At 41.3% G+C, this 14,250-nt stretch overlaps 1 pseudogene; it reads right to left on the bottom strand.

Annotated features, from left to right (window-relative positions):
- Positions 1-9,725: 9,725 nt before the first annotated feature.
- Positions 9,726-11,198, bottom strand: LOC100254046 (protein LEAD-SENSITIVE 1-like; annotated as a pseudogene).
- Positions 11,199-14,250: the final 3,052 nt, after the last annotated feature.

Here is a 14,250-nt window from a genome sequence, read left to right as displayed (position 1 = left end):
TTTTTGCTTTTGCTTCATTTGATCTAACCTTGTTTTTTATTATATTAATGTTGTGGATACCACAAATTCGTGTAAGCGGAATGATGCACTAGCCCACAATGCTCATAGCCCCACTTTGCACAATAGCATCACTTGGACTTAGATTGGCAAAGTCTTCAAGCATTCTTAGTGCGATCAAAGGATTAATAATAACAGTGGTTGCAAATTCCACTCCTCCAAGAAAACCGCCCTCACCTGCTCACACAACGCTTTCAACTCCGCCTCCAGTAAAGGCTTATAGTCCATCAGTTTGTTTTTCATGGGCAAGCGAGAAAAAGTAAAAGGCAAAGAAAAAATGGGTTTCCTCGAATCCGAATCTGCTTACCGTTTTAAATTAAAATAGGAAAAACATAAAAAATAATCAATTGCCACCCGTGAAACTGGAGTTGAATAACAAATGTGAAAATCGAAAGCTGAGAGGCAGCCATTTGGGCTATGAAAATGATTTATATACTGGAGTGGTTTGAGGGTTGGCCATTTAAACCATGCACTGTGAACTTTTGCACCTTTCTCTTTGGCAGCTTCAGCCAACCAACTTATAAAACAACAAAAATTGAAGCAATGACTCTGTGAGTTGGGTGTGTGCAGGTGGGTAAGAGTTGAAAGCAGAGCATGCGCTTTTGCAGGCCACCACTCGCTTGTTGTCGTGAGATCTCACTTTGAGACCCACCGAACACATAGTGTTGAGGAGGTTAAGGTTGGAAAGATGAAAGGTGGAGATAAATTCAGCTGGTGATACACACAACACTATGCACCCGGAACACCCACAGAAAACAGAAAAAAATAACAAGGAAACAGAGCATCCAACAAAAGAAAAACAAAACCGCACCAATGCTTACCTGAGAGCTCCTAAAAAAAAAAAAACCCAGATATCCTCCCTAGTTGTTGCCTGTTTTCTTGTCCTATGCTTAGCTCGTTCACCCTTTGCTTCATTTTCACTCCAGAAATCCTACTCTCTGTTTTTTCCCTACTCCCCGCTTCTTTTCTTTTTCTCTTTTGCTTTTTCACCCAACTGGTTTTTTTCTCCACCAAGCCTCCATCGGCTATATTGCTTCAACCATCACCTTCTGAAGCTCCAACCACCGCCATGGCAATGGTTACATCCTCCCCCACATGTCCCATGCTACTCGTTTATCTCCAACGCCGGCCCTCACTTTAAACGAGATTTCTAGTTTTTTCCCAGGTGGTCCTAAAACAAAAGAAAAGCCATTAGTTTTTGAAAGGGTTTACAAATATGCCCCTCTTCGGTAGAATTCATGAGTGTAAGGAACATGAACATTAGCGTGAAAAGAAAGTGTGAATAGTGAGTGGAATGAAGTGAACTCTACCGAAGAAAAAGAAAGACTCCTAAAGGTATACATGTAGAACACAAACTCGTCCAAACCAACAGAGAAACAAAAAGAACTCTAAAATCCTAAGAGAAAAGTGGATATCTCAAAGTGCCTCTAAAGCCGCGCTAAGGATCTGGAGTCCCTCTGAGATGTCTCCAAAAGTGACTCAAATATCGAAGTCAAAGTTGAACAATAATCGAACTACCTAGGAGCATAGAGATGAACATATATAAAAGGAAAACAACACATGCACCATACAAGAGTGCGAAGTGAGGGACACCAATGATACAATCAAAACACAAGCTATGAGCTCAAAGAGCTATATCACACACAAGGGAAGATGATAAGCTTTGGAAAGTCATGACTTCGAATGCCTGAAATGTGGCTCTGAACGCCAAGACTGAGATGAACGATTTTGAATAACTAAACTATGGCTATGAATGCTTGTGAGAGGAATGGCTCCGAATGCTTATGGAAATGGCGACTCTAAATGTAAAAATGAGAAAGTGGTGGCTCTGAACACTAATGGAAGGAAATGGTGGCTTTGAATGCCTAAATCGGAAGACATGGCTTTGAACGCCTAAATTGGAAGAGATAACTCGGAACACCTAAAACTGGAAGAGATGACTCTGAATGCTTAGAACTGGAAGAGATGGCTCTGAACGCCTAAACCGGAAAAGATGGCCCTGAACGCCTAAACTAGAAGAGATGGCTCTGAACGCCTAAAATTGGAATAAATGACTTTGAATGCCTAAACTGGAAGAAATGGCTCTGAACTCCTAAACTGGAAAAGATGGGTCTAAACGCTTAAACTAGAAAAGATGACACTGAATGCGTAAACCGGAAAAGATGGCTCTAAATGTCAAAACTAAAAACACGACTCTGAACGCCAAACTGAAGATATGGCTCTGAACGCCAAACTAAAAAGGGTGATGGCTTTAAATGCCAAATTGAAGACATGACTTTGAGCGCCTAAAACTAATGAAAGTGGATCCAAATGGTAAGAATGACTCTGAATGCTAAATTAAAAGAAAATGGAAACCCTAAATGCTAGCAACGTGGGTCTGAACACCGAACTAAAAGAGGAAGACAACTCTAAATGCTAGGAATGTGGCTCTTAACGCCGAAACTAAAAGGGACGTCTCTCCTAAACTAGGAGAGATGACTCTCTAAATGCCTAAAACTGAAAGAGATGGTTCTGAACACCTAAATTGGAATAGATGATGGCTCTAAACACCTAAATTGAAATAGATGGTGGCTCTGAACGCCAATCGAAAGAAAGACATGATGACTTTGAGTCCTGAACTAGGAACAAACAACGACTTTGAATGTCAAACTAAAAATATGGCTTTGAATGCCAAACTATTAGACATATGGTGGAGATGGTGGCTCTGAACGTCAAACTAGAAAGAGATGGTGGCTTTGAACGCCCAAATTGAGAAGATAGCGACTCTGAATGCCCAAACTGAGAAGAAGTGATGGCTTTAAACACCGAAACTGAGAAGATGGTGGCTTTGAACTCCGAAACTAAAAAGAGATGGTGGCTCTGAACGCCCAAACTAAGAATAGATGGTGGCAACGAATGCCCGATCGTGATAAAAGGATGGCTTTGAACGCTCAAACTGAGAAAAGATGGTGGATCTGAATGCCCAAACTGAGAAGATGGTGGCTTTAAACACCCAAATCGAGAAGAGGTGGTGGCTTTGAACGCCCAAATCGAGAATAAGTGGTGGCTTTGAATGCCCAAACTGAGAAGATAGTGGCTCTAAACGCCCAAACCGAGAAGAGGTGGTGACGTTGAACGCCCAAACTGAGAAGAGATGGTGGCTCTAAACGCCTAAACTGAGAATGTGAGGAGATAATTAGAGGAAAATATGCCTTAGTGTAGCGTGCCGCTACAACTTTCAGTACACAGGAAGGGTCTGAAAAAGACTCCATGAGTCTCAAAAGATGTTCTGCTGATGAATCGGAATGGTCAAATCGACTATCAATTTGGCTTTACAGCCTATCGAACTGAATCACGAGACCTAATGATGTGTCACAATAGGTCAGATGCCTCTAACTTGACATGCTCTGTTGGAAGAATCCACCATCATCTCAAAGGAAGGATCCACTAGGGAGTCACGAGAGAACAATCTGTCTGGGAAACTACCATGTCCTCGACACAAAAAATCTACTGGAAAGTCATGGATAGTGGGACAGTTAAAACCCGAAAGGTCGTGCTCATCTGGAGGCTCATCTAAGCCAAAAGTCACTGAAACAGTGACATAGTAATGTAGATAAACATCCCTCGATAGAGTAATGAAGACCGTAACAAATTTGCAAGAAAACAAACATCTCCACTACTAGAGAAGTGAAATATGCCCTAGTATAGCAACTAGGGCATCCGGTCTATCCTGATAACTCGAGAATAACTCCATGGGATGTATAAGATATCTGACATGTACTCTACTGAATGATGACATGGGAGGCTGTGCATCTGAGGTAATTCCATCTAAGAATTGCGACAATATCAGAAAACACGAGCCTAACTGAATGACTCAAGGAAGACTCCACTAGAGAATCAAGACAAAATGAAAGCAAACCATCAGTCCGATGTGTATCTTGTGACTGGGGACGATCATGCAAATCAATGAAGATCTACAGATCTCAACCAAAACAGAAATATGCCCCAGTATGATATCAAATGTTAGATAGGTCGGAAAACCAAATGATATCAAATCATCCATCATCGAATATGCAATCCTGGTCATCCACGTCCATATCTGAATCGAACCCACAAATAAAAAAGGCGTACCCCAGAAGGAGAAACATGATGACAACCAAATACCGAAAAATATGGGTATGACTAGATGGCTCTAGAGAGGCTCTACTGGGGGATCACGATAAGATAACAAACATGTCATCATCTCGACGTGTATCTCGTAGGTAGGGATGATCATGCGACTCCATGAAGATTTGTAAATCTCAATTGAAATGGAAATATGCCCCAGTATGGAATCAGATGTGGAATAAATTGAAAATCGGACAATATTAGATCATCCATCATCAAATGTGTGATCTCTGTTATCCACGTCCATGGTTGAATCAAACCCAAACATCAAGGAGACGTCTCCCGGAAGAAGAAACATGATGATATCTAAATGTCGAAAAGTGTAAGCTTAACTGAATGACCGAAGAGAGACTACACTGGGGAGGTCATGATAAGATAACAATAGACTATCAACTCAACATGCATCTCGTGAGTAATGAGAATCATGTGACTCCATGAAGATCTATAAATCTCAACCGAAAAGGAAATATGCCCCAATATGACATCAAATGTATGGTAGATCGGAAAATCAAACAATCTCAAATCATCCATCATCAAATGCATGATCCCGGTCATCCATATCCACAACTGAATCGAGTCCAAACATCAAAGAGGTTTCTCGCAGAAGAAGAAGCATGATGATATCTAAATATCAACCAAATCTCAAATACCTGTCCAAGTAGGGGCTGTCGAAGACAACATTTGATCTCATGGCCTCAGGGTGATCTTAAGACATGGAACGTAATGTAGGCTAAGGTGATGAGGTAATAGAAATGAAGGGAAACTAGGACCAAATACTCAAAGATAAAAAAAAAACTCATGCCCTTATGTATAAAATACAACATGTATAGAAAAACTCGTGATCCATGGACCTAAGGGTGCACAATGTGAATATAATATTAATAATGAGACGATGAAGCAAATCAAACTGATAATGAGATACGTAAGAATGATGCAAGAGAGATATCAAACCTGGAATAGGTCAGTGTAAGAAAAGAACAAAGAGGTGAGGCGAACGAGATGAATCACAAACAATGACGGGGACGATAATGAAACAAAGAATATACGAAGAAAAGTGATGATCAACTCAAATCAAACATGGAGTGAAGTCACATCAACAATGAATGTAATGATGGAAATGACAATTACCCAGAGCCCCTAAGAGAAAGTCATTCATCTCACTCTCAAAGAAATATGACAAAGTGAATACAAAGAAAAGAAGATCTCAGAAAGCTCACATACGAACTCTCAACAACAAACATACTCGATAAAATGACCCTCAAATATCAATATACACGCTCAATGATGGAAAATACTATGCACATACACACATGTGCTTATTTTTATTTTCTTTTCATTTCATTCATTTTTTTCTGATTTTTTTTAACATATATACGAATGCACAAACCCTGAACATAAACAAATGAACCCCAAAGATGATATCCATAGTGGATAAACACACTGTCAAGTGCCAATGTAACAAAAACTTTCTCTGACGAGATGACCTTCTCAAACTAAGGATCTCTGAATTAGTGTCCGATAGATAGATAGTGAAAATGATGCGACTATCCTCCATGTAATCAATTGAGGAGAATCACCACTCCAGGTGGAGATAATATAAAGAAAAACAAGTAGTAAATAGAATAAAGAAAAAGATATGAAGAACACAACCAATGAGATACGATGGAATGCAGTAGAGTGATGGTAGGAAAAATAATGAGAGAAATATGCACTTGTAGGTCCAAGACTCATGAGACTCCCAAACAATGCATGCATACACTAAAGGGCCCCCATCCCGGTGCAAAAATGTGAGCAAGATGATAAGAAAGAAATGCTATAATGCACATGCGAGGCTCAATGGGCTAGCAATGGTCTATATATCAAAAGGGTGAAAGAATATATGACTAACTGAAATGATGACCACCTATCCTATGACCATGGTCTCAAACATAGTACCTTTTTAGCTGATCCCCATTGGTCGGCTCCAAGAATCGGTTTCTATCTAGATCCATCAACCATGCAGCGCCCTCTAGGGTCAGCTCCCTAATGAAGTAAGGTCCGCTCCAATTGGGTCTGAACTTCTCTCTCGGATCTCTGATCAATCCCCTGATGACCTTCAGAACCAAGTCAGCTCTTTGTAGCGGTCTAGACTTGACCCGCTTTTTAAAAGCACAGGTCATCTTCCTCTGGTATGCACGAACATGGTCTGCTGCCCTCAACCTCCTCTCATCTAGGAGATTGAGCTGGTCTAATCGAGCCTGAGCCCAACCTGCCTCTGGAATCTGCTGCTCTAATGTTGCCCTCAATGAAACCATCTCAATCTCAACTAGTAGCACTGTCTCCATACCATACACCAAAAAGTAGGGTGTGACTCTTGTAAAGGTGCGAAAAGAAGTCCGATAAGCCCATAATGCGAAAGAGAGCTTCTCTGACCAATCCTGAAAAGTCTCGACTATCCTTCGTAAGATCCTCTTAATATTCTTATTCGAGCCCTCTACTGCCCCGTTCGTCTACGACCTGTACGCAGACGACTTATGATGCTGGATACCATATTTCTGCACTAAAGTGTCAACCTCTACTCTAAAATGTATACCTTTATCTGAGATTAACTCATGAGGGACACCATAGCGACAGATAATGTGTGATTTAATGAAACTAGCAACTCCAGCCGATGTCAATCTCGCATATGAGGTGGCCTCCACCTACTTGGTGAAAAAATCGAAGGCAACCAAGATGAACTCATGACCACTGGAAGACTTCAACGAAATCTTCCCAATGATGTCGATACCCCATACTGAAAATGACCATGGTGAAGTCAACGCATGTAACTCCGAATGCAGCACGTGAATGAGGTTCTCGTGTATCTAACACTCTAAGCATCTCTAAACAAACTGGCAACAATCTGTCTTCATGGTCAACTAGAAATAACCAGTCCTCATGATCTTATGGGCCAACATATGCCCTCCCATATATGGTCCGCAGACTCCCGCATGAACCTCTCTCATCACTCAATCGATAGAAGTGCGATCTAAGCATAATAACAACATCCCATCAGTTGATCGTTTGTACAATGTCTCACCACAAATCACGAATAAGGCGACCAACTGTCTCAATGCTCTCTTATCCTTGGCCGTGGCGGCCTCAGGATATGCACCTAGTCTCAAAAACTGGTATATGTCATGGTACCAAAGTAAGCCATCATCGAACTCTGTCTCATCAATCAAACAACAATAGGCAGGAACTGATATCGACTCAATCAATAAAGGACGAACAACGGTATCAGTGAGAATATCAATCATGGAAGCTAGAGTAGCTAAGGCATCAACGAACTGGTTCTACGCTCTAAGCAGATGTATGTATCTCAAATCATTGAATCTCCAAACCGGTAGCTCTAAGTATGCATGCTAAGGTCTAAGTTTCACATCTCTAGTCTTCTACTCGCCCTAAATCTATCTCAATACTAGATTGGAGTCACCAAACACCTCCATCTGTCTGATCCCAAGCTCAAGAGCTATCTCCAATCCCAAGATGCAAGTCTTATACTCAACAATATTGTTCATGGCAGGATGTCGATCTGAGAATGCCAAACAAATAGATCTAGGAATGTGGTTGCCATGAGGGGATATCAACAAGACATCAATCCCGTATCCAGAATGGTTGGCCGCACCATCAAAGTACATGCGCCAACCTGACAGACTAGTCACAACAACAACATCCTCACTTGGGAAATCATCATCAATAACTCTACCATCAGAAATCGGCAATAAGGCTAAGTGATCTACAACAATGCTCCCTCCAATAGACTTCTGAGTGACATAATGAATGTCAAACTCGGTCAGAAGTACCAACCATGTCATGAGTCGTTTGACCAAAGCAGGTCTGTCAAACAAATATCTCAAGGGGTCAAGACGGGTGTGGACCCCGTATTTCGGCTCATGCGTTTCCTACTTGATGGCGAGCTTGATTTTTATTTGAAAAATGATTTATTGATTATGAAAATGACTTGGAGTCGCCACTTATTTTTATTTTATTTTTAAAGTGTAAACAAAATAAGAAAGAAAAACCCTAAGTGAGACTCCTTATTTTGGAAAAGGTGGTCTGTGAAAAACCGGATTGGGTTCGGGGGTTAGGTTACTTATCAGGAAGGTATGGATAAGACCGTAGCACCCCTCTAAGTCCCTAAAGTCGGGTCTCTACTAATAAAAGGAAGCTGACGTGGCGATCAATAAGAAAAATAATGGATACACAAGTCAATCATGCACATATGAGAATCAGAACTTGCATATAGAAAGACCAGAATGAGAATAGATGCGTACCTGGGCGACGAGCCACAATATGCTATTAAGAAATGAGGTTAGTGCACAATTAAAGAATAATTTCAAGCATGTCATAGAGCAGAATAAAATCAATCATGCAGGGCAATTAAATCAATCAATTATAAAATCACTTATGTTGGGGCCCCCACCAAAGCCCGTTTATTTTAGCATGAATTAATTTTGTAAATTTCATTAATTAGAATTACAGAATTTAATCATTGCTTATTTTAAAACATTTAAAAAAAAATCAAAGAAAATTCGAAAATGACGGCAAATTTTATTAAAAAAAATGGAATTTTTGATGAAGGTAAATATGGAGTTGAAATTATTTAAAAAGACTAAAAACCGAAAGGTTATTTGAAAATATTTGAAAATTGGAAAATGGAATTATCAAAAAGAAAAAAAAATAGAATTTAAAGATTATTTACAAAAGGGGGTTTGAGCTAAAAATGATGAAGCAATAGATACCACGTGCCCTAAAAGGTAGCCATGCATATAGGTGGCCATTCAAACAAGAAACCTGTAGAGTGGGCCCAGGGTCCAGAGTCCAAAGTCCAGAGCTGTGGCGTGTTCGGTGCCACTGTAATCATCTTAACACTGGAAGGCTTTAATAATATCTCATTCCAGACATAAGGAGTTCGGAAGCAGGTAAAGGATTTTGGATGTAAAGGATTCTGGATGTTTTATAGCTTTTTGAAAATTCAAACAACACCATATTAATTCCTCCAACTTATTAAACTGGTTTTTACCTTGATATATGCCGCTGATGCAGTCAACGGGGTACTGAAGCAGCAAGATCCATATGACCTCATCATGATATGTTATGTCTGGATCAATACCAAGTCATCATGGGAACTATAACATTTCCCTCAAATTGTTGTCATGCCAGTTTAATGATGCTAGAAGAAACTCCAGAACATAGTTGATGAACCTTTGTTAAGCTTTTTGATGATAACATTGGCATCTGGCAGCATTCCAATGAAGATGCCTTCTGGACGAAGTAATGCTGAATACATTGGCCCAAAGCACGTCGTGCCGGTGCCTCAGTAGACCATGAGTAATGCATAGCAAGCTGGCAACTGAAAATATCAAAAGGAGCATCATCTTCCAAAACTCTATCCAAGCGAACCTCAAAATAATCTCCACATATAAGGCGAGCCGGAAATGTGAACTTTTTGCGCCTTTGATGATGGTCTATGTCACCATTATAGCGTGTACAACAGTCTTCTATCAAGCCTTCAGCAATATTGGTGCCAACATAGTATCCAATCTTTGCCTTGTCCTATTTGATTAGATCACCACCCTTGCCACGAGCAAAATCAAGAACAGCATCCCCTCGGAGAGCATAAAGCTGAATGAGGACACTCTTAATCCAGTTGTTTAGTTTCCTCAAATGAATGATTGGACTTGCTTCTCGTTCTTCCAAGGTTTGATTGGTCCTAGCACTATAATGGTCGGCCACTTTCCGAGATAAAAGCAGTCTCCATCAACTTCTGGGCCTCTGCTTCGGATTGTTCTCATTCTAGTAAGCACAAACACAAGATGGATGAGGGGTGATGATATCGCTGCAGAAATACGAGAAGGAAACGCAACATCTTGGTTTTGCAGCGGCCACCAGCTGTGAGTAGGTGCATCGGTAAGTTTCCCGCTGGCCATAAGAGGAGAGGGAAAGTGAAGGAGCTTCAATGGTTGCTTGGCGTTTCGGTGATGGCGAAGGGGTTTCGCCGGCGTCGTTCGAGGACAGCTTTGCTTGCTTTATTTCTTTCTTATCAATTATCACTTCTTGCAAAGTGGACTTCGGTCATTTCATGGTAACGTTTTATCAACGAATTCTTCTCTTCCTACTCATGTCAAATTGCTGGACGGACTTACAAAATACCCACGTTCGGAAGACACCATGTATAACCCTTTTAATTTGCATTCATCTTAACCTCAGCCGTCATAGCTGGAGTACCAAAATCAAATTTTCCAACTGCTAGTCAAACAATAGAGACTTCCATCTTGACATTCTAATGAGCATTTTGTGACGTGACTTGCTGGTACAACGTATTCAGTTTTATCAAGGAAGAGCATTGGAAATTCTGCATGTTTGCTAAGACGCTGTAAAGGTCATGAATCGGTGTGATGACGGCTTGTTAACGAATAAGGTGCTGCCAGTGGGATTTATAGCTCACGGGACCAGCCTTCAGAGTTCTCTAGTTTCACATTTGCTATATCTTTCCTCATCCCAATATCAGCAGCAAACCGGCTAGCACAGTAAACCCCAACTGCAGTTGCGGTCTTCCCATATATATTGGTGGTCACAAGTCGCAAAGGTGTTGATAGAACAGCTGCGAGTGGCCCCCCTATTATAGATACAACTTATCCACTCCGTCCTGTAGTTCCTTGATCAATAACAAGGAGGCCAGTCTTACAATAGATGGCGAAGTCTTCACAATTGTTCTTGAAGACATTATAACACCCAAAGCCATTGTTAAGCAGGTAGGTTACTCGATGGATCACAATTTCATTTGGATCTGAGACTGCGAGAGTGCAAGTTCCACCACGTGCTTTTGCAAGAAAGAGAGTGGGGTTGATTGAACACTCAAAACGGTACAGAATATCACCCGCAAGGAGACAGTTCAGGCATGAGGAAACAACCCCATGTCCTCCTTCTGGTGGAGTGCAGGTGGGGCATGGCATGGTAACCTCTTCCTTATCCACATGCTTATCTTGATTATTTATTATAAATGCCACTGATGGCTCAGCAGATAAGTGGTTGGTGCACCCTCTCTTGGTGAAAGGAACGCCAATATAGGATGTATTCCAAAATGACATTACCTTTTAGCTTGTAAGGCATCTCTAGAGGCCGCCTCCTCCTTGCTTTAACATGGAGTTTGAAGAAGTGCTTCAACATGGTGCTTTTATTCATGAACACTACTGAATCTTCTTGCAAACCCCTGCGAACATTATGCAGCCGATGGAACTTGACACTGTCATTGGCAAGCCTTAAGTCACCCTTTGCATCTCCGTTTCCAAGCAAACCCACAAACTATAATCATCTGAACCATCAAAAAATGCGATGTAAAACATCTCGGAACCAATCTTCAGCTGAACCGATATCACCCCAATTCCACATAAGCACCCAGCAGTCCACTCACCACAAATCCGTTCTAATATTCTACCTTCAAACAAAACTCGTGTGCCACTCATTTCGCCCAAGAACACCACACCTACTCACCACTGGACTCACAATGAACTCATTGGCACCACACGAATAAAGGATATAAAAGGTGGTAAGAAGATCAGGTAGACGACAGGGTATAGGAGAATAATCTTGTAGGAACCTGTGAGGGTGGTTGCGTGAATGGGAATAAGAAAATGGGTATGGATAAGTTTAGAAAGAGAAAGGTGATGATATGCATGGGCTGCTAGAAAAGAATATGATGGATGGACATGAAGTATACAATGGATAGGAAGGTAGGGATGACCATGCGCATGGAACTCCATGCATATGAGAAGATAGAGAATCAATGGGTCATGAAAGAACGGTACAATAGGTAATGGAAAGCATGGGTTAGTATAGGTAGCATGGGATGCCTAGACTTCAATGTGTTCAATATTGCGTTCACTGCATCACTCCATACATGACGTTGACTTGCAGGATGGGAACAAACAGAGCGGCACCGAGAAACCTAGCAATCACAGTCACAACAACATCAACTATCTTATTCCTCTGCTGATCCACCACACCTGAGACTACCACCATCAAATACTTGGTCCTGTCCTGGGCACCGGCAGTCTGTGCAATTTAAAAGCGCTTCGACCCATAATGGTGAGTGGTATCTTTATCCAACTCCTTTGGAAGATTGATGATCTGAAGTGCTTCAAAAAGGCATTTCTTGACTCAAGTACCGCATCCAAAGCATACCATGGATGAATACCAAGAGCAAGGGAAAAAAGGCAAAATAGAGTACGGATAATTGAAACAAAAGGAACCCATACTAGCCTCATGTCATGCATCAATTGATGGGCTTAGATGAAGGTGGGTGAAATCAAAAGATTATCAAACAAAACTAGAGGATGGTTGCAAATATATTATGGAGAAAAACAAGGACGAAATGACCTTAAGCAAGAACCATTAAAAAGGGATATATGGATATGTTTACCCTCAACACACAAACATCACCCAAGAATGAACAGAGAAAGAGAAGAGAAGCATACCTGTGAATGATCCTCTTCGACAAGATCGATCAAAACTCATCAAATCACCATTATTTTTCCATGCTTAGCTTTCCACCTTACTATGTTCGTCACAACTTCCCCTCAGTTGATGTTCTTCTACCTCAAGCAAGAACCCTAGTTCCTCTCTCTCTCTCACGAAAACTATCTAAGCTCCAAAGAAACCCCTCAGAAAACCAGTCTGCTCACTTCTTTCTCGCCACCCACTGAAGTTCATAGCCTACTCTCTCCTGCTCTCATCAAAAACTTCATCCTCAAGAAAGAAAACTCCTGCTCCCAAAATATCTCCTCCTCTGCAGTTTTTTCCTCCCAAGCCTTAAAGGAGCGCCCTCTAAAAAAAACTCTATAAAGAAACCCCCCCACTCTCTCTAAAACTCACACCCTCAAAATATATCTGAAAAATGGCAGCCCCAAAAAACCCTTCCTCTGCAGTTTTTCTTAGCTAAAAGGTTTATTTTTCTGATAACGAATACCTCTTCCCTCTACCACATTTGCCCTCTTCTAAAAATATCTCCTAACCAACCTCAAAAAGCAACCCTACTCTCTGCCCCTACAGGTCACTCCTAGTCTCAACCAGAATATCCTTCTCTCTCTCATACGCTCCCCCTAACGACCTGCAATGCCAAAAGAACCACATTTCCACGTGTCATCCTCTTGTTTGCTCCTTGATTCCATTACCTAATGCCATAGCAACCAAACGAGAATCAACACATGGCTACCCACAACTGCGACACCTGGCTAAAAGATCTGCAGGAAAGTGAGGAAAATAAGCCCCTAAAATGGGGGTCTACAACGGGATATTAAGTGCACTGAATACTCAGTCATGTAATGTCTCAGTCTCCAAGTAGCCCAAACCAATGCCAAGCAGTAGCGCTCAATCATGACATATCTCATCTCATAATCTAACATCCTCTTGCTCAAATAATAAATGGCTCGCTCCTTGCCCGAATCATCGAGTTGAGCCAACATGCAACCCAAAGCTACGTTTGAAACCGACAGGTATAGGAATAAAGGATGACCTGGTATAGGAGGCACTAAGACTGGAGGTGACAACAAGTACTCTCCGATCCTCTCAAATGCACGCTAACACTAATAATCCCAAATGGTAGGTTGACTCTTCCTCAAGAGTCGAAAAATGGGCTCACAAATATCCGCCAATCTAGCAATGAATCTGCTGATGTACTGAAGTCTACCCAAGAAGCCTCTGATTTCTCTCTCGGTCCTCGGCGCAAACATGTTAAGGATGACTTTGATTTTATCCGGATCTGCCTCTATGCCTCTCTCACTGACCATGTACCCTAGTAGCTTCCTAGAAGTCACTCCAAAAGTGCACTTCTTGGGATTCAGTCTCAATCTGAACTGTCTAATCCTCTTAAAGAATCTCTCCAAAGCTGCTAGGTGATCAGTTCTATATCCGGATTTCACTATCATGTCGTCTACATAAACCTCGACATCCCGGTGCATCATGTCATGGAAAAAGGTGGTCGTTGCTCTTTGATAGGTAGCTCTTGCATTCTTTAACCCAAACAAC

This window comes from Vitis vinifera, chromosome 4, assembly GCF_030704535.1.
Source record: "Vitis vinifera cultivar Pinot Noir 40024 chromosome 4, ASM3070453v1".
In the NCBI taxonomy this organism is placed as follows: Eukaryota; Viridiplantae; Streptophyta; class Magnoliopsida; order Vitales; family Vitaceae; genus Vitis; species Vitis vinifera.
Note: the sequence above shows the minus strand (reverse complement) of the source record. Positions and strands in the feature narration are given on the sequence as shown.